The 26,968-nt window shown below is 41.2% G+C and overlaps 1 long non-coding RNA gene across 1 annotated transcript in view; it reads right to left on the bottom strand.

Annotated features, from left to right (window-relative positions):
- The window catches only part of LOC128084856 (uncharacterized), a 29,901-nt gene extending 27,397 nt beyond the window's left edge, over positions 1-2,504 (bottom strand). Inside the window, exon 1 of the long non-coding RNA XR_008208705.1 lies at positions 2,365-2,504. This is a non-coding gene — a long non-coding RNA (uncharacterized LOC128084856). The remainder of the gene's footprint in view (positions 1-2,364) is intronic.
- Between the last annotated feature and the right edge of the window lie 24,464 nt (positions 2,505-26,968).

Genomic DNA, 26,968 nt, shown 5'->3' with positions numbered 1-26,968 from the left:
ATCAAATGAATCATATAAATAACAGGGAAAAGCGTCGTATAATTTTCACCCCAAGAGTTAGATTGCATAGCTGCGTTCTCCATATGTCCTCCTTCTCATAACTAAGTATTATACCATATGAGAAGGCAGCACAACACAGAAACAAGAGTGACAGAACAGAATACAATTTCTAGTAGCAATTTGCTGCCTTAAAAACCACCATATAAGTGAGGTATCTATTTCACTTGCGTGACATAACAAACATATCCTCTACTTAGCCGACTCATGTTTATCTTCCATCATTACTAACAACCTATCTGCTGCTCCTGCTTGATCTCAGTTATCTAATGCGAGCTGTTTAAACATATTTCTGCTTGGCAAACAAGTCTTTTAATGCTTTGATGATTACAGCTGTCTGAGGTTTCATCAGTTACTTGTTGAAGCTAAGAACCCTACCAACATTCAATTGCAATAGAAGACACACGTGCAGCAGCAGCGTAGTCTGGATAATATCATGACAGAATCACGAAAACTAAATGCTATTTCTGCTTTTCATCTGCTGTGACCTTGAGCAAGTCCTTTTTAATGGCCATGTTTGTTTTTCCATTTGTTAAGTAGGGGTTAACATTACTTTATTTGAAGCATTTAATTGAAGGCAGAACTCCGCAAGCATACATATAACAGCTTTACTATTGCAGCTGTAAGACACAGTCCCAAATGCTATAGAACAAAGTTATCTTAACTTCATCTATGGCACGAAGTTGCTAAACAGCCAACAGAAGAATCCCTTCAAAGGCAAGATGCTCAGGGAGGTTTAGCTAATCTTTGGTGAATATCTGATACACAATCTGTTGTAAAGAAGTACAATCCCTGAATTTCCAGACACTTCAAAATTTATTCAGGTTTTTAATTTTTTATTTTTTTATTTTTCATGATCATAAGATGGAAAAATTGCACTACTCAATCAAATACTATGCAGGTCTACAGAGTGGCTAAGGTGAGGCCTCATCCATGACTATATGTCAGAATTCTTGAGCACCCTGAGATTTTTTTTTCTCCTCTAAGGTAAGCCTGGGTCTGAGCATATTTGAGATTAACGGTGCTCAGCTGTCACAGCTTGCCCTACCTTAATGCTTTGGGAAATACATTCAGTTTTTATTTATGTCTGCTAACATGTATGTTTTGGTGGAGCTCATAGGTGGCAAAAGGAGAAAATACTTACAATCCAGAAAATACACAGCCATGAAGCTTTCTGTTCCCTCCAGAGGCGCCTGCGTATCTAACCTAACATGCAAAAGGCTCGTGTAGCCTAAGCCAAGTGCTGTGCTTACAGCAGCTACTGAGAGCAAGGAGCATGCTGGATTCACAGACAAGAAGTCTAGAGAGCACCTTCAGGGCCATTTCATCTGATTCCCTGCATAGTTGGGGTTAAACAGCCCCACTCTGCAGCAACCACCACTGAGGGTTATTCTTCCCAGCTGTGTCAGTACAAACAAGCAAGCCTCAGTGCCACCTGTGTGGGGGAGCAGGTGATGCAATTCTGGCACTAGTTTGGGAAGGGATGAATATCACTTGCATTTTACTTACACTTATTTTCCAAAACCTATAATAAAAAAGCATTATTTTAGCTCATACAATTTCCACAGACTGAAATCTAGTGCAACAGGCCCTGCAATAACATTATGCAAGCAGAGAGAGCAGCAGCCATCACACCTTACAAGTCCAGAATTGGGCATTTTTGTTACTAAAGAACACCATATAGTATTAAAAAGATAGCACAACTGACATCACCACTAAAGGCAGACAAACAGAAATAAAGACAGTTGGGAAATGCATTAAAACTTGCAGTTTTTCTTCTGCTTTTACTCATACACCAGATTTATATGCTTTTCCTCTTTATAATGCCATAAGTATGTTTCTGCAAGTCCCTCCTGCCTCCCATGTAAAGCAGCAGGCTAAAGCAAGTAAAAGACACGATCTCTCCCTTCATTCAGTGATGAGAGACAACTTCAAGAATGCAGCAGCTACACCATTAGAAAGCCAGCATCACAGAAGGGTCAGGCTCAGCACCAAGAAGTTCTCAGGCAACTCAAAAGTTCACCCCAACTCAATCCACCAAGCACACACGACTGCTGAAGGAGGACATGGCTGCAGGGTTACCACAAGGTGAATCAGGGGAGGCCAGCAATCTGCTGGGACTGATCCTCTCTGGCTTACTTTGTGGTAAAACCCCAGTGCCACGTACTCACCGAGCTGCTCTTCAGCAGAGCTCACACACACTGATTACTCCAAGATCTCCCTTATCTGATTTTACATTTGAAACGGGGTGAAGCCCACATCAAGCAATCACATTTCCAAAAGCAAAAAAGGATTCCCCAAACATACCTCGCTCAAGCAAAAAGCAAAGCCACCACAGGACTGATCTCATGCTGCTTCTCCTCTCTGAACTTTGGTGTTGCCTTCTCCACCTTTCAGGAGAAACTGCTGCTTCCAAATGGCAACTTCAGAAGCACCTGTGAGAGAACTTAATTTGAACTAATTAGCTGTTGGTTGTCTGGGACCTGAGGAGTCATAGCAATTACTTCAGTCAAGAAACAACCTGGGGGAGGGCATTGCTTCTCTGCAGAAAAACGAACTAAGCTGATCCCCAAAGGAAAGTTTTTAAAGAGATGGAACTTTTCAAAGCACTGAGTGGAGCCAGCAGTGATCTAAACTAAAGATGAGTTTTAAAGCATGTAATAGAAAATACTTTCATGATCACTTTTATCTTAATAAGCTATTCTGATGTTTGAAATTATTTAGAAAGGTAGTTTTTGCAGCTTATTTCTGTATTTTTTTTTTAAACGTTCAACTTTTGCCTGCATGGCTTTACAGGATTTTGGCTAAGCAGGGATCTTGGGGGTCACCACCCTACAGAGGTTGTTTGGATTTGCATTCAGTGCAGAAAGGCTGTGCTGGGACCTCTGAGATGCTCTAGCAGTAATATGCCGGCTGATGGTAGGATCCCTCTCACCACAGGGTAAATCACAGCAGCACTGGATATGCCTGCTATTTAGAATATAACATTTTGCCTTTTTTTTCTTCTGTCATCTTGATATCATTTTACAGAAGGGTGCAAGTGTCCAAGCATTTTGATGCAAACTATTAAAACACCACCTAATGGTAAACTGATGTGTTCAGCAGTTATTAGGGTTTACATCAGGTTTAGATTACTTCTGTAGCTGTTTTTGCTTTTTCACAGATAAATCCAAATCAGTGAAATCACTACAACCAATGATTTTTTTTTAATGTTATTGTTATTATCATCAGTAAACACATTTCTAACATTAGTATGAATATGCTTACCAACAATAAGTCTTCTTGTTCTAGCTTTTCTGTGATTGCAGAGTAATAGATAAGCCCTAAGCGTTCATTATCAATACAGATAAAGCAGATGCTGCTATTAAGATACATAAGTAAAATGAATAAGAAGACAACAAACAAGCTTGGATAATTTTGGGTAGAAATCTAATTGGGAATTATTCATCTACAAGGAGGAAAAAGGAAAGGCAGTGATGAGATGTGACTGGATAAAGAAAGAATGATGTTTACTAGAAAAGGCTGATTTGGAAAAATAGATGTGTGCTCAAAGGAGAAAGAATTCAATGAAAACTGGAAAAAAAAAACCAACCCCAAACTCTGATGACTTGTAACTATAATTCTCCTTCTTTGAAATAACGATAATTGAAATTAAGTTCTCTATCAACACTACATTTCTTTTGTGATGGAGATAAATCCCTAAAGAACAGTGAGTGTACCATGTCAAGTGTACCATGTTTGGGGTCATAGATGTTTTCCATTATTTTTAAAGGTCTTAACCCTTTAAATGTTCTTCTTGTCACCTCATTAAGCCCTTTATTATGAGTACTACAGAGGTCTGCAGAACTCTGGTCGATGAGAAGGCAAGGAAATTAAAAGCAGAACACAAGCAGCAGCAGCAGGGCGACAGATTCTCCAGGTCCAAAACCAATTCTCAAGGCTTCTCACAACCACATAACAATAAACTGTTTCTGTCATAGTCCTAGAGACTATGACTGAAGACTCTGGTCCAACTTTGATGTTGTCCTGGTTACTGGTAATGTGCACAGTGCAATGCCTGGGGTAAACAGATGAGGAAGTACGAACTGATTCTCTAAGATGCTTGGTTAATCAGGTCCAAAGGGGCTCATCTAGCTGGGGGGTAGTTCAAGAATTTGACTTTGTAGGTAGCTCTGAGAATCTTGCTGGATAAGACCCTAAATGCTTGAAATAAATAAGCGTGGCCATGTTTCATGGGAGACTGCAACAAGAAAATCGTTTGAAGCTTTATCATGACTTCCATCTGCTGGCTAAGCTCCATTAAACTTGACAAAAACTTTTGAAAAAACCCACATTGAGAGTGAAGAACTGTGATGATGAGGAGAAAAAGACAATTTTAACAGCTTGTATATGACTTTCCATAAAATTCCTGTTTTTCCTTTCTGTGTAATTTGATGATAAATTAGGGAGAAGACAATCTAAGATTATTGCATAAAGTAGAAATATGCAGAATATGTTGTATTCTACTCCAAGGAACTTCACAGATCTGTTTCTATGATCTTGGGAAGGAAGCCAAAGAAGATTAGAAATACACAGAAAACTTTGAGCAATTGATCTTACTGGGAGGTTACACTGGTACCTTTTATCCTCCTTGTATCCAGATGTTTCAGAAAATGCCCAGAAGTGAAACACTTGTAGGTTTCTAGGAGATGATGGAGAATCATGCTTCTCCCTCCCTTCCAGGCTGCTGTCAAGCCATCTACCTTGCCTCCAGTACATGCCTGGAAGTTCTCTGTGCTGCTACAGACAGCCCGCCTCAGGCTTCAGATCTCAGATCTTACAAAATGCACACAAGAGTCACTGGAGTTAGCAGCTGAAAAGGAGCATCCTGAGGAAGAAACTGCATGTTGCAGGTCGTGGGTGGCACTGCTGAAACAGAACCTGTTAAGGACTGTGATGCTGCTGGACAATGCTGTGTTTTGGCTCACAGTTTGAAAATCCAGACTTTTAATACTTTGAGTTCAGAGATGTCAGGAGCGGCTGCACTGCAGTGATGGCTAATGGGCTGATGGCATGCCTTGCAGATGGGCTTCAGTTCTGTGCTCAGCAGAAGGCTCAACACTGCTGCTCCAGCACTGAGCTCCAGAAGCTAACTGTGGTTGTCCAGAAGCTAGATGCAGCCCCTATCCTGTAAGGCATTACAGAACACTCCAAGATACTGTATTATCTACAACTGCTAAGAGGCTTGCATTACTCTACCCTATTAACTACAAATCTGATGTGCTTTCCTGAGGCAGCTTTCGATGAAGAAAAATCCTCTGGCAATCCCCACCCCCTTCCAGCAGCCCTAAACATAAAATCTGGAACATGCCACTTTAAAACTAGCCTATTTAGGCCACAGATGCTAAATGAATTCAGCAGACAGACGGAGTAATGGAATGTCAGTGTTCCAGTCTGCTGCCTTGAAGCAATAGGTTTCTTTTTATTATTAATTTCTCCTCTCATTTTCCAATGCTGCCTCTGGGCTCCATGCTTTAGATGCAGTATTCTTGTCAGTCTCGCTAACCCAATTTGGAAATAATTAAATTTTAAAATATTAAAGGGATTATAAATACTTCCCACCCCACTTCCCCCGCCCCATTCCCTCTTATACTGTCCCTATAAAACTGCTGAATTTTGCTTCGGGACTTAAAAAGTGTTGCTGCAGAATCTGATTTGTTACTGCAGTTTCCTTTGCAAAGGCTGGAGAATATCTGAAGGGAAAAAAACCTAACTGTTAATTCCAGTAAAAGGTGCCCAGAAGCCTTACGAGATAAAGAGCTTTCTGCAACCCTGACACCTTGGAACGTGCTCTTATTGCCACTGAAATTAACGTTAAGACTCGAGCTCTTCCTTCCTGTGAGATGTGTTGCTGGCTCCTGGTCAGCTCAGTGCCCATCAGAACCCCGAGGTTCTTTCTGCAAAGCTGCTCTGCAGCCGGTCAGCCCAGCATGTGCTGGTGCCTGAGGTTATTCTTCCCCAGGTGCAGGAACAATTTGCACTCCCCTCTGCTGAGCTTTGTGAGGTCCTCAGCCCAGTTCTGCAGCATGCCTCACTGCCTCTGCCTGGCAGCCACAGCTGCTGCCTGGGGGTGAGCTCTGCCCACCAGCCACTTTATTGATGTTAAACTCTGCTGGCCTGGTTACACCATTTCTGACGCATGTACTTTGCATTTCACTGCTGTGAAGATCGAGACAGGAAAGGGATGTAACTTGCCAGAGATCAAACAGCAAAAAGAGGCAGAACTGCAAAGGGATCGTAAGAGCCTGGCACACAAAACCTGGAACACCCAGTCACTGATGTACCACTGCTTCAACCCACCTCAAGCTGCAGGCACCTGCTTGATCACTGCCTCTTGCTGGTGAAAATAATGGATGTTTTACTTGGTGACTTTATGGTTTAAATAACTAACTATAATAAGGTAAAGCAAACTTTGGCATTCACTGTCAATTTCTTCAAAAGTCTAAAAGAAAAAAAAACAAAAAACCCAATGAGATAACCAAAAGCCAAAATTTTCAACCAAGTTTAGAATCACACCAAAAGTCAGAATCCAGACCTCTCTGTTTTCATTCTAACTTCTATGAAAAATATCTGGATTTTCAAACATTCAAGACCACGTACCTCTCATTGAGATCTATAACTTACATCCTCGTTCTACCCTCTGTTTCTTGATTACAATGCTGTTTTCATGTTGTGCTAACTGATAAAACCTGAAACTTCTGGATGCTGATTATCTGGATGCTGCGGACTCGTAGATTTTTAAGGCTGGGAAGAACAGTGTCTCCTGCATAGCACATCCCCGTTGCATCAAGTAATAGCTTTTAAAGATATATATTTATGAGTCCTGAAATGGAAACTGAATCATTCTGATAATGTGCCTTCAGCTCTAACAATTGGAATCTCTTAAAATACAGTTCTCCAGGTTTAGAAAGGCAAAGTCACATTGTGGGTCTCACAGGAGATAAAGGTTTCCTCACTCTCAGGCATGTCCTCTTGCACGTCCAACATGCTGCTGTTATTTTAAAGCTACATGTGGAGGAAAGCCTACAAAAGGAAAGATGAGACCATTACCAGCTCATCTCTGCCATCTTTGTTGCACATTTCCATCTTGAAAGCATTCTGTTTAGCTTCAGATCTTTCAGGGTCACCAGTGATTGGTTTCAGCAACTGTACTCCAGACCTCGCTGAGACTCAACCAATCTTTCTTGTTTATGGCTCCTATTTCCTGTATATTCTTCTCATTGATTGCATTTCCCAGATCTTGCCATATTTAGATGGACAACAAAAAGAGGAAGAAACAAGAGCAATCCAGTGCATTATGCATTTTGTGTGTAGCACATAAGCTGAGGTTAACCAGAGCGTGAGAATGGCTCTCGAGGAACTTAGACTTCTTTTTGCCTGGAGACGATTGGGTAGAACCCAAATTACCCCAACTTTGTCTCATGATTTGTGTGGAAAAATAACCTGACACAGCTGAGAAAATCACAACCAAGGTCACTGTATCCAGGAGCAAAGAACATCCAACTTGTTTCTCAGTTGTATGACACTGAGAGAAGTAGTTTGGTTTGAGCACCGTAACTCAGAAGAGTAAAGTTCTGTTCCTCATTCTGTGCAAAATCATTGTGTACTCTTGGGCAAGGACCATTATACTGCACTTCTAGAAAAGCCAGGCCCTGGTATACATCCTGTAATACATGGAAATGTTGGCTCCCCATCATTTTGAAGGTCAATGCCTTGGTAAGTCCATTTACCTTCTTTAGAGTAACTTTTGTTTTGTGAGCATACAAAAATATATTCTTGAGATTATCTGAATTTCTCAGTTCTCACAGAATTGGTCAATCTATATTGCTGTTTTTCTAGAATCAGTGTAGTAGCGTGTTCAGATTTTTTTTATTTAATGTAAATCCTCTGTGTTCTCCAGAATCATAACATGAGTTAGAAGCCAAATAAGCCTCAGTGATAGAAGTGAAGAGAGCAGCAGTGGCACATCAAAAGGAGAGTATGACATTACTGTAGGCTCATGCAGTTGTAAAAGTATCAGCTAGTCTGTATCAAAATGAAGGATTTCCTAGGTAGGAGTCCCTGCATAGGCATACAACAGATATCCATTTTTTTCTGCATCAGGCAAAGAAGGGATCCATCATACAGTGAGCTATACTTGGGTTGAAGAAAAGAGCTTTTAAAAGATAGCAAGTGATGCCATACGTTTTCATTATGGAGCATGCTATGCAAAGATCTGGGTAGTCAGCTCCCACCAACCATCTGGAGAGAGAAGTCACTCAGATTTCAGTGCTGAACCTGCTGTGGTAGACAATCAGTGCCAGTGAACCACTCACTCCTCTCCCCCTGTCTGTTTTCCTGCCTTTTGCTGCAATAGAGCCTTAAAATAAAATAATCTGGCTACCACTTTCCAAACACCCGCTTTCAAACAGCTCAGCTTCCATCTGCAGAGTGCACTTCATTCATTGGACATCACAGGCCATTTCCAGGGAAAGAGCTACGCTGAAGGTCTGGCAGAACAGAAATGGCAGAGAGGAAACACACACAGGGGAAAGAAAAAGAAAAAAAAAAGCCTCATCTTTACTAAGCTCCTCATGGCCCTGTGTTAAACCCTAAATTTCTGTTTTATGTCACCCTGATTCCTCCCCAGCGCTTAATGCCTTTTTTGACTCCAGTTAAAAACTTCCTGGGGCTGAGACCTGGGGAACCCAGCAAGCTCCCTGGGTTTGCCTTATGAAAAGTGATTTTATGTGCCAGGAAAGGTTTAGCAGCTTTGAAATAAAAGAAACTTTCAACCATGTTGCCATAAATTGCTTTGTTGCCTGTAGTCAGCAGGAATCAGTCTGAAGACTTCTGGAGCCTGAGGGTATCAATTGCTTTGTTTTTTCCCTCTATCAAATCTATCCTCCAGTGACTCGTGTTACACTGCAGGCTGCTCTGGGATGCTCAGCAGATGCTAAATGGGGCACAAGAGACGTATCAAGCCCCTTGGCATGTATATATTTTTAAATCAAATAGGCAGAGATGGGCAGAAGAATCTGTGGTGGTGAATCAAATGTTCCTAGCCTGTTCTGCTGTATGCAGTCATCCTGCCTCCCTGTAGGACTGGAATGTAACTGAAGTGACTAAAGTCTAAATAGCTTGGGATCAATTGCTATAAGGCTTACTCATGTAAGTACCAGTTCCAGTGGGCTCCCTGGGATGGTTTGTATTATAGCAGGTCATTTCATGGATGAAGACCTATGAGGAATATTTGTAGGTGGGGAATAATCTAATAAGAACAGAATAGAGATTATGTCAATTACAGAAACAATTTGGTGCACATCAGCTGTGAAGAAAAAACAAGTAGGATGAGGAGTGCTGTTTCCACAGTAGCATGAGGATTACTAAACAATGTAATAACACTGGGATGCTCCTGGTTTTTTTCCAGTCATCAAGATAAAAACCTTACCAAATAAAGGGGGCTATACCTACCTAGAGGTTTATCTCTCTCATATAAAAGAAACCTGTTTGTGAAGAAGAAACTGACCTAATTGAAACATAAATAATTAGCAATATGTATGGGTAGCATTTTTGTTGTCAATGATTATCTATAGAGAACATGGTGCAAGCAATCTGAAGCATTCAAAAACCATAAAATATACAAAAAAAAAATTCTATTCTGGCATCTCTGTTGCTGAAGTGTGAGAGCTGCCTAGCGAAGCCCAGTGAAAGCTGGTGCAATGATTACAACACTAATGCAGCAGCTGGGAAAACTGTGTTCACTCTCCTTTGTCAACACAGATTTTCCATATGAGCTCTGCCAACTGATTTAGCTTTCCTGGGTGTCAGATTCCTATCTAAAATGCTGGAAGAACAATGCTCTCCTACTTGATGAGAATAAGGATTAGGGAAATACGCTACAGATTGTGAGACAGCCAGGGACTATAGTGAGAAACACAAAAGACCATGAAACAGACAGGGAGCGTTGCTTGCTTGAGAGCATGCACTGAAGAAATGGCAGGGGAAGGCTATCAGAGTCCAGCACCGTGTGCTCTAATGCCACCAAAGAGAACATGCTTGCTGTAAGAAGTATGAGACACCCAATTACACATATTGGAAGTTCTTTGCAATTGGTTGATATATTTGGTTCTGGAGCTTCAAAATCACAAGAGATCCTATGTATTTCACTGGCAGAAATAATTACTTACTCAACTAGAACTATGCAAATGAACGGAGGGACTAATCATCTCCATAGAACTCCACTGAAGTCGGTGCAGATTTAGGAAGCAGCAACCCTAAGACCCTTAGATAAACAGACTGCTGCTTGGAACAGCTTCATCACTGTTTCTCCTCCACTGCATCAGCTCACCTTGCACACTGGTGTCTCTTTACAGTAAAACCAATTACAGAGAGGCATTCCAAGAGTGATTACGAGATTGTGAGCATCTATCAGAATTTTATGTTCATAACTGCTTATTAATATTTTCCCAGTTATGGAAAATAGGGCACAATGAGCCAAGTGATCCTGGGGAACCACGCACCTGAGAACTAACAAATAATCAAATCAATGACCACAGTGTCAACCTTGCATGTTGCACGTTTCTTTGCCTCCCATGAGCTGCAAACTCAGGGATTCAATCACAGCAGCCTGCAGACCTTGGGGCCTACATGTGGAAACTGAAAGGGACTTTGAGGGCAAGGACCACACAGTGCAGTCTGCCTTGCAGTCCCATTTCTCCTCCTTAGTTGACAGAAGCATCTAGTGCACTTGTGCTCTGAGGTCTATCCTATATAAATATCCCCAGGAAATAAATAAATGCCAGTGCACTTGTGCATTTCCCTCAGATATTCTTCTCCCAGCTGCTGTGCTGACAGCGCTTACCAGGAATCAGACATTTCATTCTGGCTTACTGTTCAGCTGGAGGGAGATGGCAACAAGATGCTTCTGAGGCAGGGAAGGAAGGGGTAACAATTTAATTACCAGAATATTAATCTGTTTATTTCAGATGTGCATGCACACATACAGAGGAAATTAATTCATTTTCACCCAGAAACTGAAGGAGATAGCAGAAGCCTGAGATGTTGTTCAGAGGAAGAGGCTCTGAGAGTTGAGGTGAGAGTTTAGGTTTTAATTCTCATCCAGAGGAGTGCTGAGACTAGTTACCCCTTACGAGAAGTAAAATAGAAGGGCATTGTCTTAGTGATTCAGTTTTGCAGCAATTCTGGCCATGGGCCACCTGACTGTGATTGTTTTGGGTCCCACAGGAGTCTGTGGAGGACAAATGGAGGTAGACTGAGCAACTGTGACTAAGTACTGAGCTTGCAGACCACTACTCTCTCAAAAGCCAACCAGGATTATTGGTGTATCCATTTGTTTGAATCCTCTGTACTGTTCTAATGCTATTAACTAAATGAAACCTATAAAATGGGTTTTATTTAATTATTGTATATCACTGTATGGATTTATGTCAGTCCCCATCCTACCTAGCAGTAACATACAATTTATTGTCCTGAACTGTCCAGAACAAAGCACACAACATCTGCTTAACTGTGTTTACCTGCCTTGTCATCAAGATCTTGGGCTCTGACCCACAGCTCTTCAAATACTATTAAAAACACAATGAATTGAACACGTGTTGCTGAACAGGGACAGAAAGTCAGTGTTCTCTTCCATAGTCTGTCTCTTACATCCTAGGAAAACTATCACCTTGATGCCTTGGTGATCTATCTAGAAGGATTAAAAAAAAAAAAGCTCATTTTTCCTGAGGTTATGAATTTAATTATTGAAATGCAGTGGAATTTTCTGGGTCCTTTGGAGCAGAGGCACTCAGAAGACAAACATGAGGATTACGCATGCAAGAGGAACTGCGTTCCTGTGCCTGTCCTGATCAATTCAGCCCAGTCTTTTAACCTTTGACAGTGACTGTGGACAGATGAGCACAGCTCAAGCTGACTGCCCTGGTTTTTGCTTGGCTTTGTGTCTGCGGATGGGTCTGAGCCAAGGAAAAGCCCAGCCAGCAAGATTTCTGGTGTTACATCCTTACAGTGGGTCACAAACAACCCTGCAATGCACATTGCTTCCTGGCACACACGCACTCCTCTCTCCCTGGAGACCATCTCTGGCAGACGTGGAGTCACATCTCACCAGGTTCTTGTATGCAGCAGACCTGTGCTCAGAATGGCTAGGTTTCAGGGCTGGGTCTCCAATGGGAGGCAGACCTTCTCAATTTAGCTCCCCGTTAATTACTGCCAGGTCATCTGGTTAAATCTCTAATAACAACAGACACACACATTTAATTTCTATTGCAATCTGGATTCTGCTGTCGACATCAAGTTTGCTTGCCAGTGTTTATCACTCCCCCTGGCCCTCAGACTAGGCTGCACTTTAACTGGAATATATTCAGACAATCAGAATCGATGGAGACTTCCCCATAAAACAGGCACCCGTTCTCATTCACAGCTGGGGTCAGCAGCACTTTGTCTTCTGCCACCATCCTGCCTTCCTGCAAAACTTTAAACAAGCCAGTATCAGTTTCACTGCAGTTATGCGTGGTAAATCATGGCTGGGTTTGTGAAGTATTTTTCTGTTCTGCCCATGAAATACACCCAGTATTGTAATGAAATGGTGCAGCACCTCTGTCCAAGTGTGGGAGTTCAGGCCTATTTCAGGTCAAAATTTATGAGCATTACGAAATTCTGTGTGCGAGTTTAGGACAGATATAAAACTGGAAAGGACAGAACAGATCAGAGTTGAAGTATTTCAGAGTAGTTGTGTGGTACCTCATGCTGGAGACAAGATGTGAGAATCAGAACTAGGACAGTTTGGTTGTAAACGACCCCAAGGATCGCTGAGTCCAAACACACTGCTTGGTTAGGATTTGAAGGAACCAGCCCATGTGTCCTGCCTGTACCTCTTGCTGTCCTTGTACCGTGACCAGTCCTCAAACATTCAAATACAGAACTAAGGCTCTTCTTAGTTTCTTTCTGTGCATTGTGTTCCGTGAACTAAAAATATAGGTAGAAAGAACTATTACATGCACTAATATGGCTTCATGGACCCAATATTACGATTTTTGCCAGAAAACCACACTACAATGCCTCAATTGCAGCATAAGACTCTTTTTCTTTCTTTCTTTGTATTTCTTTAATCCCCTTCTCCTCCTACCTGGATCACATCTTTCTGATCTGAGAGCTGACCCCAGCTCAGACTGAATGTATGATACAGCCCTCGGTTGTGGCCCAACTCCCCTCTCCCTGAGCAGAAACCGTGCTGTGTTTACACAGGGATCCACGTGTTTTGCCTAGTGCTAATGAGCTGGCCTGTGTTATCTCTAATGTCATTTTAAAATTAAATTAACCCCAGACTGTGGGTGTGTGTTTGCATGGCGATAGGAGCACGCAGGGAAGGAAGTGCTTTGGGTGCACGCGGGGAACCTGCAGAGCTGCTCCACCAGTCTTGGCTGCTCTGGTTGGCACCACCCCGGGGGGGACTGTGCCCGTGCATCACAAATTTGCTTTTTGGTTCCCCTTCCACCCACCTCCGAGCTGAGCTCTTTGCCAACTCAGCTTCTGTATAAATCAAAGGGAAATATTCTCCCCCTCCTGCTTTTTTTTTTTTCCCCTTCTTTTCCTGAACAGATTGGATGTCATTATGTGCAGCTGAGCTCACTGCGCTCAGGCGGGGGGTGGGGGGACACGACAGGAGGAGAGATGGGAGGAAGAGACGGGTTTAGAAAAACTGCTTACAGTCCATCAGAGGGGGAAAGCAGCCTCCAGCTACAAGGAACCAGCACTTCACACACTGATTTACGAGGGAAACCCAGAGGGCTTTAATATTTAAAAATAAAATAGTGTGTCAGGAAAAGGGAGCTAGAAGGGAAAGGATGTAAACCCTGCTGATGGAGCAATGAGTGGGCATTGCAGGGTGCTAATAGAGGAGCTGGGTGGCAGAACACCTTCTCAAGCTGTCTGGCATCCTGGGAGTGCTCAGGGGGGATTTCTAGAGTGCGTGCAATCTTACAGACATTAGTGTGCAGGCTGCAGTGAATACTCCTGATCGTTATGCAGAAAGGCTTCCAGCTCATCTTTTGCAGAGTGAAAAGCACTCCTCTGCTCCTCCAGCCAAGTTCACCACGCAGTGTAATTTCCCATCATTACTGAGAGGACTGCTAGGTGAGAAAAAGGGAAAAAGGGAGAGAAGGGAAGGAGGGTAAAAAGGGAAGGAGAGAGAAGGGAGGAGAAGTGGGAAGGGGGAAGAGAGGAGGAAAGGAAAGAAGAGAGTGGGAGAGAGAGGAGAGAGAAAGGAGGGAAGGGGGGGAGAGAGAGAGAGAGTGGAGGGGTGCGAGCCAAATGCATGGCATTCAAAAGAAGCAGCTTTCAAAGGCTTTGGCTGGGATGCAGATTTGCAGAATCTCTGGACCCATAATTCCCTGGCATACAAAGCATGCTGGAGGCATCAATGTGCCCAAAAGGGGCTTGCAGAATAAACAGCAGATAAAAAAAAATAAAACAACACAACAATCCTATGAATTAAAAATGAAGGCAAGGGAAACAGCTGTACTTCCAATCTGCAGGTGACCTCATTGTGGAAGCTCGGCCATAGCGAGGCATGCTCGTGTCCAGCAGCTCTGAAATAATAGGTATTGACAATAATAACCAGGAGGAAGAATACATCCCCTATCTATATTAAAGAATACCTAATTGCCCATCTCTCCTGCCAGCTGTATTTTAATCCAGAACTAAATTACTCTGAACGTTGTTATAAACTTTTATGATATGGCATCTCCTAAAACCTCAACTGACTGCTACCTATTGTGCCTAGTAGCAAAAGATAGATTGTTCTCACTCAAGCTAAACCAGCCACAAGGAATGTTATCCACTAAGGTTTGCCCAGGATCCCAGAATCTGTGGCAGAATACTTATCTAAAGGAGTCAAGTTTGCATGTGAGAAACAAGAGACCCCTACCTCATCATTCAGTTCATAGATTTGGCTTCCCAGTTAATAATTATCCCCAGCTAGTATCCTCAGTAGGATACCACTCTGCTAAAGTACAAAGTAGTGGAAACTTCCTATCCTATGACATCAGATAATTAGAAATAATGTAACAGTGAATAAATTATATTGACTCCACTTTGCAAATGGGGAACCCAAGTCAGAGAGCAGCAACATTTCCTTGAGTGGAATTCAAAGGGAGAAGATGGAAACAGGTTTTACACAAGCGTTGAATGTTACCAGAGCAGAATTCTTCTTTCCTCAGTATCACTCATATTCCTAAGCAACTAATAACTGAGGATGTGGTGCAAGGGATGCAGACCTACAACAATGGATTCCCAACTGGTTTTGCCCGCTGGAGATAGGAATGCCTCAAAATGCAGTGCTCAGTAATTGCCATCTTAAACGCATGCTATGCCATGACCTACTCTGGGATGAAATAAAGCAGGTTTTTTGAAGCCTTATTGTTCAATTTTAGAGCAGAACATGACAAGGAATTATAAACCCACATGGGAATATGGAACAAAAGCAGTCATTAAAAATTGTTGGTGAATTGGTAGGTTTTTATCAGAGATAATTCCAGCGCTATTTGAGAAAATCAATTACTACTGCAGTTCTTGTTTGCAGTGCAGAGAATGGAAATGGTTTTGCTATAAAAGAGGCCCTGATTCCTTCAGAAAATGACTGTTCTCACTGGAGAGAAGCTGCAGCTCTGTCACACGGGCATTAAAAATAGTCAGAGATCACGTACCACCAAGCAACAGTAATTTGCTGCTACCAAAATAGTTTACAGTATTTAAAAAAAGCTTAATCTAGAGATAGTTCTCTTGGCAGCACAAATCTTTCCAGTGCCAAAAGAAAAATAATTTGCATTGGTGTCAATGGTAATACTACCATGTTGCCTTAACGCTCCAGGAGATGCAGCCAGCTCAGCACTGCTTTCAGAGAGAAAATCTCTGAAAATAACACGGAGAAGAAAAGAAATTCACATTGCAGTTGCATCAATAACGAATCTGACATCAGCAGGTGATGAATCATTCTTCAGATGAAGAATCTATCTAACAAAACATAACCCTGTTTTGTTGGTGGGCTTTTGTTGTTGCTGATTGTTTTAGAATTTCAATCTCTTGTTAACAGCCCTTGAGGAGTTAAGTTTTCAAGAGTATGGTTGCCTTGATACTATGCTCTCAGCTGTGATCAGCAGTATGTAACAAAAAACACTACTTAAGTGGATATTTTTTTTTAAGTATTCCCCACTGTAAATGTGTAATTAATTAGCTTTCCCCTCCCCCTCTGCTCACACAATCAGACCCTCAGGGACTCTCCCTCCTGTTCCTATCAAAGTCAGACGGTGACTGGGAACTGAATTATTCATCCAGCTGTAGGTGTAGCATCCATTTAAGTGATTTAAAGTTTAAGCACTCTTGCTGCTGTTCAGCAAAGAGAAAAAGTTTAAAGAGAAAAGTAGAGCCCAACAGGAATTTTGGAAGTTCTTTCTTTTCCCAAACCACTTGTTTGACTGCAACATCAGTGCAGGTTTTTGTGAATTGAACCTACTCGAATGAAAAAGGAGGGCTTGCAAAAGCAGCACATAAACAAGAGCACCTGTCACTCATTAAGAAAATACTATGATTACAAGCATTAGTTAAAGCTTTTGTTCCAGTATTTCTAGTTGAATATTCTTTGCTCTGATAGCTAAATTTATGCACACTTTACTGGAAACACATGGCAAGTGAATTTCTTATTGACAATCACAGAAAATCACATTAAGATACCTATTTAGTTCTCATTATCATTGTTATCAGAGAAACTCACGCTAAAAATTATGTTCATCTAGTCAACGAACAAATTAACCATAATTAACAACACTCTGTAGCACTTCTGATTAGATCTGAAAGTACTTCAAAATCTTGAATTTTCTGAACATTTCTGTGCTGTCAGGCAGTGCTATCACTCCTGATGGAAAGCTAGGGCTGCAAAGCACAGTATGTAATTCTAGAAAATGCACTGCATTTTGGGGAAGGTCTCTGTGCTCCTAGCAAGCACTGCAGTGGGAGATTTGGCATTCTGGACACAACCCTGACCTAACTGAAGAATCAAGATGCGTTCTGGTCTGCAGTCTCAGGCTGGCCTACAGCTGAGGAGGACGGTGGGTGTCCTCAATGTAACACAGCCTGGGATGGAAAGAGAAAAGCTGGGTGTGCAAAACTGGAGCCTGACACTGGAGCGAGTGCCACAGTCACTACGTAACCACTAGATCACAAACTAGAGTCTGTGTTAGATGTACTTCCATGCAACGTGATGTGTCAGCTCAAAGCAATTCAAGTAGTGAATACAAATTCTGAAGACTGTGATTGCATGAAGTACCGTGTTGCCAGTACTTAAAATTTTATTAGCAATACCATAATATGTGCTATTTTGCTTGAAGATGCAGCTGCCTGAATGTCATCTGAATACCTCAGCCTTTATTAAAAAGTGTTCTATTTTTAAAGTCATGATTATGCCACTCATGATTCTGAAGTACAGCCTTGTGCCTTTATTAGGATAAGATCGGCAATACTGATTTTTGCCAATGAAATCCCAAAATACCTGAAGTTATTTTAAGAAAAGGAAATAGGATTCCTCCTCTCTTGCATTACAGAGTCCATTGTACACAGGTTGAGGAATGCAGCCCCAGACTGTCGCGGGGGAGGACATACTGAGGCAGCACCAAGAAGAGGCAGAAGCCTTCAGCAGCTCTGTGTGATACTGATTACTTTGGGCTACTCTAAGTTCAGCAATATTCAAGGCTACCTCAGTAAGACCTCTGGGCTCTAGAATGCAGAATGGATCATTCTGGTAGAAGAAAATGGTTGCTGAATGAAGAATGGTTGCCTCTGTTGTTATGAGAACTGGAGATGGCGCAGTGCTGAAACGCCAGCCAGGAGCCAGCAAGGATACAGCACTGATTGCACACACAGCACAGTTCAGTACCTCTCTGCACCACCAAGGCTCAGAAGCCTGCTCTTGCCTTTCAGATGCTACTCTGCGATTGGTTCTACCCACACAAATCTCACTGTGAAGTCTTCTATTGCTGTGACTCTTTTTTGATCTGGATTTGAGTGGCATCATCTTCTTGAGTAGAAGCACCACTTGCTTAGAGCGGAGTTTTCCTGATAGTTTTCTTTCTATGAATTGCTCCATCAAAGGACTGTCATAACAGACTGTTTGCCAATTTAAAATCCAACAGTTTGTCTGGTGTAAGTGTTAAAAATGTTGTCTTGACAGGTTGGTTTTTTTGTTGTTGTTGTGTGGTTTTTTTTCTTGCATTAAGTGATTTTTTTTTTCTCTTTGCTCCTACAGAACGCTAAAGCAACTGAATCATTTTAGTAATTGAACCTGCCTTTCTTTTTCACCCTTATGTATATACACTGCATGTGGAACCACGGTACCTCTCACCACATATTAAAGGCTTTATCCCCCTCTTGCATTAAGAGTTTCAACAGCATAAAAATCAAGAGCAGCTTCACTGAAGCCATACCAGTGTAAAAGCCTGGAGACTGAAATAAGAATCAGGCCTCCAGAATACGCAAAATAGATAATAGAGGTTCACAAGAGAGAATTCTCTCTGCCTACAGCATGGGTACGCATTGGTGTGTGCACGTGTGAGTGAACCCCTATCAGCTCAGCATGTGTGATGGCTGCACTGAGCTGTAGATGTTCTATTTTCAGGTTCTGGGGATGGCTCACGAAGCAGGCGCTGTCTCAGCCCCATGCAGCACGTGCCTTCCCTCTCCCCACCCTGAGCCATGCTGGCTGCCCTCTGCCCTCCTGGCAGGGCTCTGAATGGTGATGCCTTCACGCTTTTTGCAGTGGGCTCTGTGTGTGCTGTTTCTTTTTAAATGATTCATGACTCCCACTTCTCACTTCATCTGCCTTTGTTTTCCTCTGCAGCGCAATGTGTCTGATAGATGGCAAAACGTGCTGTGCTAAAGCCAGCACTGTGAATGGTTGTACATTAATGTCAAGGTAACAACGTCTGCAGCTACAGCACAGTGATGTAAATGGACTTGAGAGGGCTTGGATTCTTCTTCTTTGGCCTTGTAAAATTATACAAAACAGGAACACAAGCAGCCTCCACACTGAATCACTTTTCCTTTGGAGAGTTTTCTTGCTTTTACTAAAGTCCTTCTGAACTCATCTTTAGTAATAGCTCTTCCCAGTCCTTTGCCAAATCCCTACCTCTTGTGACAATAAAATCCATATGTCAACCAGTATTTTTCTTCACCATCTCTCACGCATCTTTACAGAGAATCAGCAACTGTCTTTATGGATGGAAAAACCAAGGCACAGAGCCAAAAAACACCTTGGCTAAAACCATTCAGCAAGCTAGTGTAGAAGCTAAGAATAAAATAACAATTTCTCAGTGTTTAGTCTGATGCTCTATGAATTGGATTGCCTCACACTGAGAAGGTGCTCAATGATCAGCTTTATTTATATATTCACTATTCAGATATGGCATGTTCTCACATCTTTTATTTTCCTATTAATAGCTATAGAACATAGCTATGTTGTGGATCTTCCCCCCCCCCATTTCCTTTGGTACATTTGTTCTATAGCTATTTGTGTGGAAAACAAGCAATTTCTGCTCCACCTGCTCCTAAATACAATGAGAGGGAGAACACTGTGTTACAGCACAGCCACTGCCTTAGCAACAGATTACAGCATCACTGGGAAAGGAATAGAGAAGTGCCCTTTATCTCTCTGAGAAGCTGCAGCAGGCAAGTTCTGCCATTAATTGTATTTCCTGCAACCTCCCCATTAGCTTCAAGCAATCAGTAGTTGTAAAGAATGTAAAAACTGAGAACCAAGTTTACCCCTGGAACTCAGAAAAGACTAAGTGAGGATGGTAAGAGATGGCAAACAGATTGGTTTCCAGATAGAATATCTGGAATATTACCCATATTTGAGCACTCAGTTATGGGGTATGTAAATAATTCACTCTGGCCACTTAACATGTTGGTCTCAAAACGTCTGGTAGGACACCTCTCAGATCAAAGTATAAGAAGGGATGAAACCACAGCCCTCTGCTGTCATTTTACTAGAAGCTCATACATCTGGAATCAAAGACATGAGCCCTCCTCTCCCTTGTGAAAAGATGCATTTCAGTTAAGTGGAACATGTGAGTAACACTTTTGGTTATGCCAGTCAAAACACATTCCCATCATGTGAATCCATCATTGAAGTGACAGGGTAGACTGCACAGGTTATGGGGATCATCTTCAGGAGAGAGGAGGAGGAGAAGTAGAACATGGCCTATAAAGATTGATCTGGCAGCAGTCAGTAAGTTTAAAATGAAAGTATGATCCCCTACGTTTGCTCTCGTTTGTTATAAGGATGGCAATTGTGCTACTTGATTCAAAAGTGAGCAAAAATAGAGAACCATCCCTTCCACTCTGGATTTCAGAACCGTGAACTAACAAACTGGAACAGTAATAACAGTGAGTTATAGAAAAGGTCAGTAGTGCTGAAGAACAAAAAAACTAACAGATTATTTATTTGCATTTTCTGGGGATTAGGTGTTTCATTAAGCTGTCTACCCGTATTAGAGAATTAATCCTATTATCTGTCTAAGGATTTTGATGCCAAAAAGAAAAGGTCTGGGCTCACAGCTTGTCTGGTCATAATGTGAAACAAATTATGAAAGAGGTAAGAGGAAGTATTTTTCTATGCTCTAGTTTTAATGTGAGAACATGAGCTGCATAATACAAAAAACAAAGGCCTTGGGAAATGTGCCTGCAAAACTTCTTTGCAGATGGTAACGATAAACTGAGGATGCAGCCACTTTAGTAAAGTCATACAGCAGTGACAAATGAAAGATTAAGTTGTTATCTAACTTTCAGACCTTTACCCAGTCCATTATGTCACGTTGATTTCTATGTTGATTTCTATTTGATACACTCGCGCAGCACGAAAACATGAAGCATCGCTTGTAAATCTATCACACGAAATCTGGTTTTTTAATAAAATACCTAGAATACATTTCTGTTCATGGGCTGAGAATGGCATTTTGCCTGCTCACAAGGACATTAGGGCTGTCTCACAAGGAGAGAGATGTCACATGGGTAAGGATTTGCATGGGCAGCCTACATAACTCAGCAAGTGCCATCTTTCTGGAGGAAGTCCCTTTTCTGACGCATTGACACCACCTGTCTCTTTACACTTGATGGCATCTGTTGGCATTTTTTATGTGCCAAAGCATTAATATCAAAACAGTAGAGGAAAGGAAGATACCAAGTTCTTGGTTACTTACATATCTTAGACATGACAAACACCAAGGCCATACTGCGTCAGGGGAGGCCACTAGCATCACCTGTGGAAGCAAAACAAATGTATGACTATTTGTCCCCTATATCTCCACCATCTAATGTGCCACTTACAGAAACCTGAGCAGTGGGGGATTTAAATTCTTTGTCATAGTGAAGATGGTTGAAGGAACACAAATTAACTTAAAAATGAAAAAGAATATAATGCCAGGATCAGGTACCAGATGGGTAGTACAGAAATCCTTGACTTGTCCCCAAAAATGGCAAAGCAGACAAGCTTTGCTGACATTGCTCAGTCAACCATGAGCAACCACCAAGAAGAGGCAGATGGTCATTCCACCTCCAAAACTATTTGGTCCTTGGCCTCTGCTGGGAATGCATGTTGAGGTGCCAATTATTAGCACTTTGAATAGTGGCTTTTGTGACCCAGACAGCCACTCATTTCATACTGCATCAAGATCCATAACATTTGTTTCACAAAAAATACAAGACACCAAAAGTTTTGATAAATTTTCAAAATAAATAACTATAACATCATGCAAATACCTTTAAAAAAAGAAACAACAGAAAAGGGTAAGTAGAACAAAGTGACACCATAAGTAATAATTACAGTAAGTAGTTCTAATGAAGAGTCTATATAGTGTTATTTGATTCTCCTTCGCTGTTTTAACAGTAAGTGGAAACAGTTCAGAAACCCCTCGTGCACTTCTAAACAAGGAATAGGATTTTAATGGAATATCAGAGATTTAGACAGGTGTTGCTGTTGTCAGCTGGCCATTCTGAAGCTGTCTTTGCATTTTCTGGTAATCCATATTAAGGATTGATTTCAAATCCCTTTAAGTCCACAGGAGTTTCTGGACTGATGCAGTTGACCTCTGTGAGCCCTGGACATTAATGGCTGTAATAGCCTGAGAAGTCTTCTGTGATTTCTGCAGTCAGTGAAGGCTGACTGCCATTCATGTTTTAACTCAGTTTTATGATTGCAGTGTTATTTAACTGCCATGAGTATCAATGCCCTTTAGCCAAAACTGAAGTCTCCAACTGTTCCACAAACAGGTAAGATTGCTCTCCCCTTTCCCGTTTGTATTTTACAGATACATGGAAGAAAGCAGCCTCCAGTGTTGTCAATATGGTTCCTTTCAAAAGCCACTAAAGTTTGCAAAAAAATTAATGAAAGAATCTGAAACAGACCTCACATTCTGGTGCCACCTGTCAAGCCTGTCCTTGTGTGAAACTGCTGAATAAGTCAACACTCCCCAGTTTTTACTTTGACAGCAAGGCATATTGCAGTGTGCTGTACTTGGGGCTGCACCTTAAATCTCTCTGTGAAATGAAGATGCTATAGAAAGTGGCAGTCCTTTTATTAACTGGTTCCCCGCACACTGAGATCTATGTTGACAATCTATTGATTTATTCACAGGGTTTGACAATTTGCTTTTGACCAATAGCACGCAGAAATCTTGACATTCATTTGCTCAAGAGATCCTGCCTCTTCCTGTGCTGCTGCTACAGATAGGGACGCCCTGAGGGTGACTGTTCTGTGGAAGGATCCATCCTCTTCCAAGCACCAGAGTAACACTGTTGACCTATTAGGCACACTGCAATGCTGAGTGGTGTAAGATTTTCCTTTGCTCGTTCTGGGCATCAACACAGTGACATTGGCATGGTTGGAGAATGTACTACCATGGGGTTAGGAAGCGCATCGTGTTAAAATTCAGAGTGGAACAGAAGTTCAGTAATACAGAGGATGTGCTGACAGAACAAACATTTGCGAGGAGATTTGAGAAGAAAACCTCCCTCATCTGTTCTGAGCTATCAAACCCAGAGTGGTCATTAGCAGTGCAACGGGAAAATCAAGCTACTTCACAAAACAGCATAAATTCATTCTGAACAGGACACCGTAACTTCTGCAAAGAAACAAGGAATGCATTAATTAATAGCTTTAGTCATAGTACTTCTGTTGCTAGAAGATGTTGAGACAAATGAGTAAACAGAAGAGCCTTGGGAATGTCACAGTAATTTAAAGTACATAAACCTTCAAAGCGCTGCCTGTGATAGAGTGATACATTGTCTTATAATTGGGCAATTGCTTTCATTCCATGATATAATTAGCACACAATTATGGTTATGTGAAAAATAGTTCCATCTCCCTCCTTTCCAATTTGTGCCTACTTAATCTAAGTAGAAAATGCATCTTTTTTTGCTACACCACAGTAGGTGTATTTTATCTTTTCTATTCAGCTGCAATAACAGCCTTTTACCTGACCAATGCAATGTTTAAATATTCAAGACAGGAATTGAAATCATGCCATCCGTATAAAATATTTGGTCTCATTATTTTTTTTTCCACAGCCTAAAAATATACATACTGCTGTGACAACAGAAAGTTAGGTGACTCATAGCACAAGCAGTAGTAATCAATGCAGCCAGAACTGCAGCAGAACTGATATGCTGCAAGCACACTGCATGTGCTCTCTGCTTAAGGCTGTGCCATAAAGGCCAGTTTTGGCTACAGCACTTTTTCCTGAGGGCTGCTGTGCAACCAGCAGGGAACAGTGAGGAAATGTGGGGCTCCAGAGGGATGAAATCTCACTAGGGATAGATGGAGACAATATGAACAGATCTTCCACTGAATTGTATCCCAGCTGTTTGGCTACCAGTGACAGTCCTGGTGTTGTCCAATCTTCTTAAGCTGTTAGCATTCATAAAGTGATCATTAGCAACTAGCTGGGAAAAAACGACCCTTTATCCATATGTAGACCCTGCTCCAAGCTACCCTATTTTTCACACTGTGAGAGGGCTGGGACAGGCCTTTGCTAACAGAGAAAGTTTAAATTCTCTGAGAAATATGAGCTTATCATTGTATCTATAGACCTTGATAAAAAATACTATGAATCTTCTAAGGAATTTTGTTTGGTGAGATTTCCAGTTTTGAACACTTAAATGGGTGATCTGTGTCAGAATCCAAATGTACACATGCTATGCCTGACCGAACAAGGATCGTCACCCCATAGTGGTGAACAGACACCTCTGACTTTCTAGAAGTACATCCACTGCTATTTGAAATTCCACAATGGTATAAAAAAAGAAGCATCACAGCAAAGAACAAACCAGATTGACTGAAACCTGTATGATAATGTGGGCTTAAAAATGAACTGGCATAAGAATCACATCGATGTAAATCAGAACGGAAGCGTACAAACACGCTTCTACCCAACTGCATTTCTGCACGCATAGGCAATTCTTTCTGCACAATACATTATCCACAGATATTCCCCAAACTATCTCTTCTCTCTGCAAATACATCTGTGTGTATCAATAGATGCTCCTTTTTTCCCCTTAACAGTTACTTCCCACATGTATTCCTAGAAAGGGGGAAGGCACACGCACAAATTTAAGGGCAGAAAATGCACTGCAGATGGAAAAGAACAACAACAGAAACCTCTTGCATTTTCTCCAGTCACTCCTGTGGGATATATTTATCTATGGGATAAGCTTTACAAACTTAAAGTAAATGAAAAAATATCTATTTTCATAACATTTGGGAGAAAATGCATCTTAATGGCTAGGGAAAATTGCTACAGAAAAATAATAGCAGCTAGTGAGTTGAAGGAACTATATTCTCAGTGACAAGCAACAACAATAGAAGCTAATGCGAGTCATTTGCAGAAGGAAAAGTGAATAGCTGTGGCATATTTGCAAAGAATATATGGCAGTTTACCAAAGGCAAAGCTCCAAGGAATACCAGCTGGGACATGAGAAGGGAGCTATCAAAAGAGGAGGGAGGTATAACAGCATCATGGAATGGTTGGCACCACTTCTTTAAAGCATTTCATTAAATGAGACATAGCTGCTCAGAGACAGTAAATCAAGGTGTTGGTGTCACTTGCTGTGGCTCGTGGCAGGTGGCCAAGGAGTGTACAGAATAGAAGCACATGCATGCATGTGTTTTTAGCATGTTTCCAATTGGCAAATTCACCACCTATTAAATCAAAGCAGTGAATGTAGATGTCACTAGTAACCAGTCTCCTGCTTGATCAGAAACCATTTACTTCTAATACTACTAAAAAGATTCAAGTCTAAGTAGAACAATTCCATTTGTGGAAGATTACATCCTACTGGCTTTGTACTTTGACCTTATCATCTACGACAAGGATGGCCTGTTGTTTTGTGCATCAGCCTTGCATCTTAGCAACACACAAGGCTAAAAAGCTTAGTAAATAAGAAGGCATCCAAAATGCCATAGTAACATGCCATTTATCCCAATGCCTGCAAAAAGTTGATTTCCATGTTTGGAAGTTGCCTCTACAATAAGAAAGGTACAATCTGAATTTCGAGGAAAGATCAATATGGTTATTTCTAGCTGAATACAGATTTTAGCAAAAAAAAAAAATCTGCCTGTGTACATGCTTCATTATTGCAAATAGCACTGAATTGAAATTCCTCAGTATGCTGTTTTCTCATTGAGGTGGTGATTGTAGTTATTAACAATTTAGGATTTGGAAAGGTAGCTGTTGGCCCAGGGACAGCAGCTCCTAGAACTGCAATAGACATAGCGCTCACAGCCACTGCCACAATAGGATTTTATACTCCAGAAGAATTTCTGTCACGTCTTAGGGAACATTAGTGACAATTCTGCCATTCTTCTTTTCCTTTTTTTTTTTTTTTAATTATTTTTTTTAAAGTTTCATTAAGGGGCTCAAAAATTGCAACAACTAACTTGGAAAAGATAAAAAAGAATCCTGTTGCTCTACTTATTGTAATTACAGTGCAGTTCAGTATAATGTGATAATTAGTCTCCTGGAAATCATTCCTCAAGTTCATACTGTGATATAGCATGAAATAAATCTGAGCCAACCATACAGTTCTAATTCCAGTATGCTACAGTCAACTGGTATGTTAATTCAATTAAAATGAGCTTGTTGGTGAGAACAGAAGTTACAGTGGCAGGGGGAAAAAAGGAGGGGGCAAATTCCATAAGTATTAGTAGAATCCACTTCATATTCACATCTAAAACTCCCTGAATTACAGATACAAGATCTTTGTTCAAATTACTGACAAGGTTACCAGCTGGAACTTCACAATTCAATTATTTTATATTGTACCTTCAGGCTCCATTCCAAAGTGACTCTTAAAGAATAATCAGACTTCTTCAACAGGCAATCAAAACGAAATTACTTTTTCTAAGTACAACAAGGTTACAGACTTGGTGCAGTCTATAAGTTACATGCTGCTAATTCTCAGTGCTTTAAGATTCTCCTCTGAATGCCTGTGATGTACAGGCGAGAGATGAATTTCCTCTTTGGTTCCTACCATATCTTGCATAAATAGGCAGAGGCAAACAAGAGCATAGCAGAACAGCTGGAAGTGATGTCTTATATTGTAAATATATGCAAAAGCAGCCCTTGATGGAGTGCACTCCTTATGATTATACAGATGTAATCCATACCTGTAATTCACCAAAAGGTCTTGTAGAAACTGTTCTTTAGCTTTAACTTCCAGATAGTGCAATCACTTCAATAAATACTTGCAATTAAATGAATGTTATTAAAAACTTAAGGCACAATTCTTCAGAGTTTGACTTTGAGCCTTTTCAACTGATGTCTATGGTAAA

Source organism: Tympanuchus pallidicinctus, unplaced genomic scaffold, assembly GCF_026119805.1.
Source record: "Tympanuchus pallidicinctus isolate F22 unplaced genomic scaffold, pur_lepc_1.0 scaffold29, whole genome shotgun sequence".
Lineage (NCBI taxonomy): Eukaryota > Metazoa > Chordata > Aves > Galliformes > Phasianidae > Tympanuchus > Tympanuchus pallidicinctus.
Note: the sequence above shows the minus strand (reverse complement) of the source record. Positions and strands in the feature narration are given on the sequence as shown.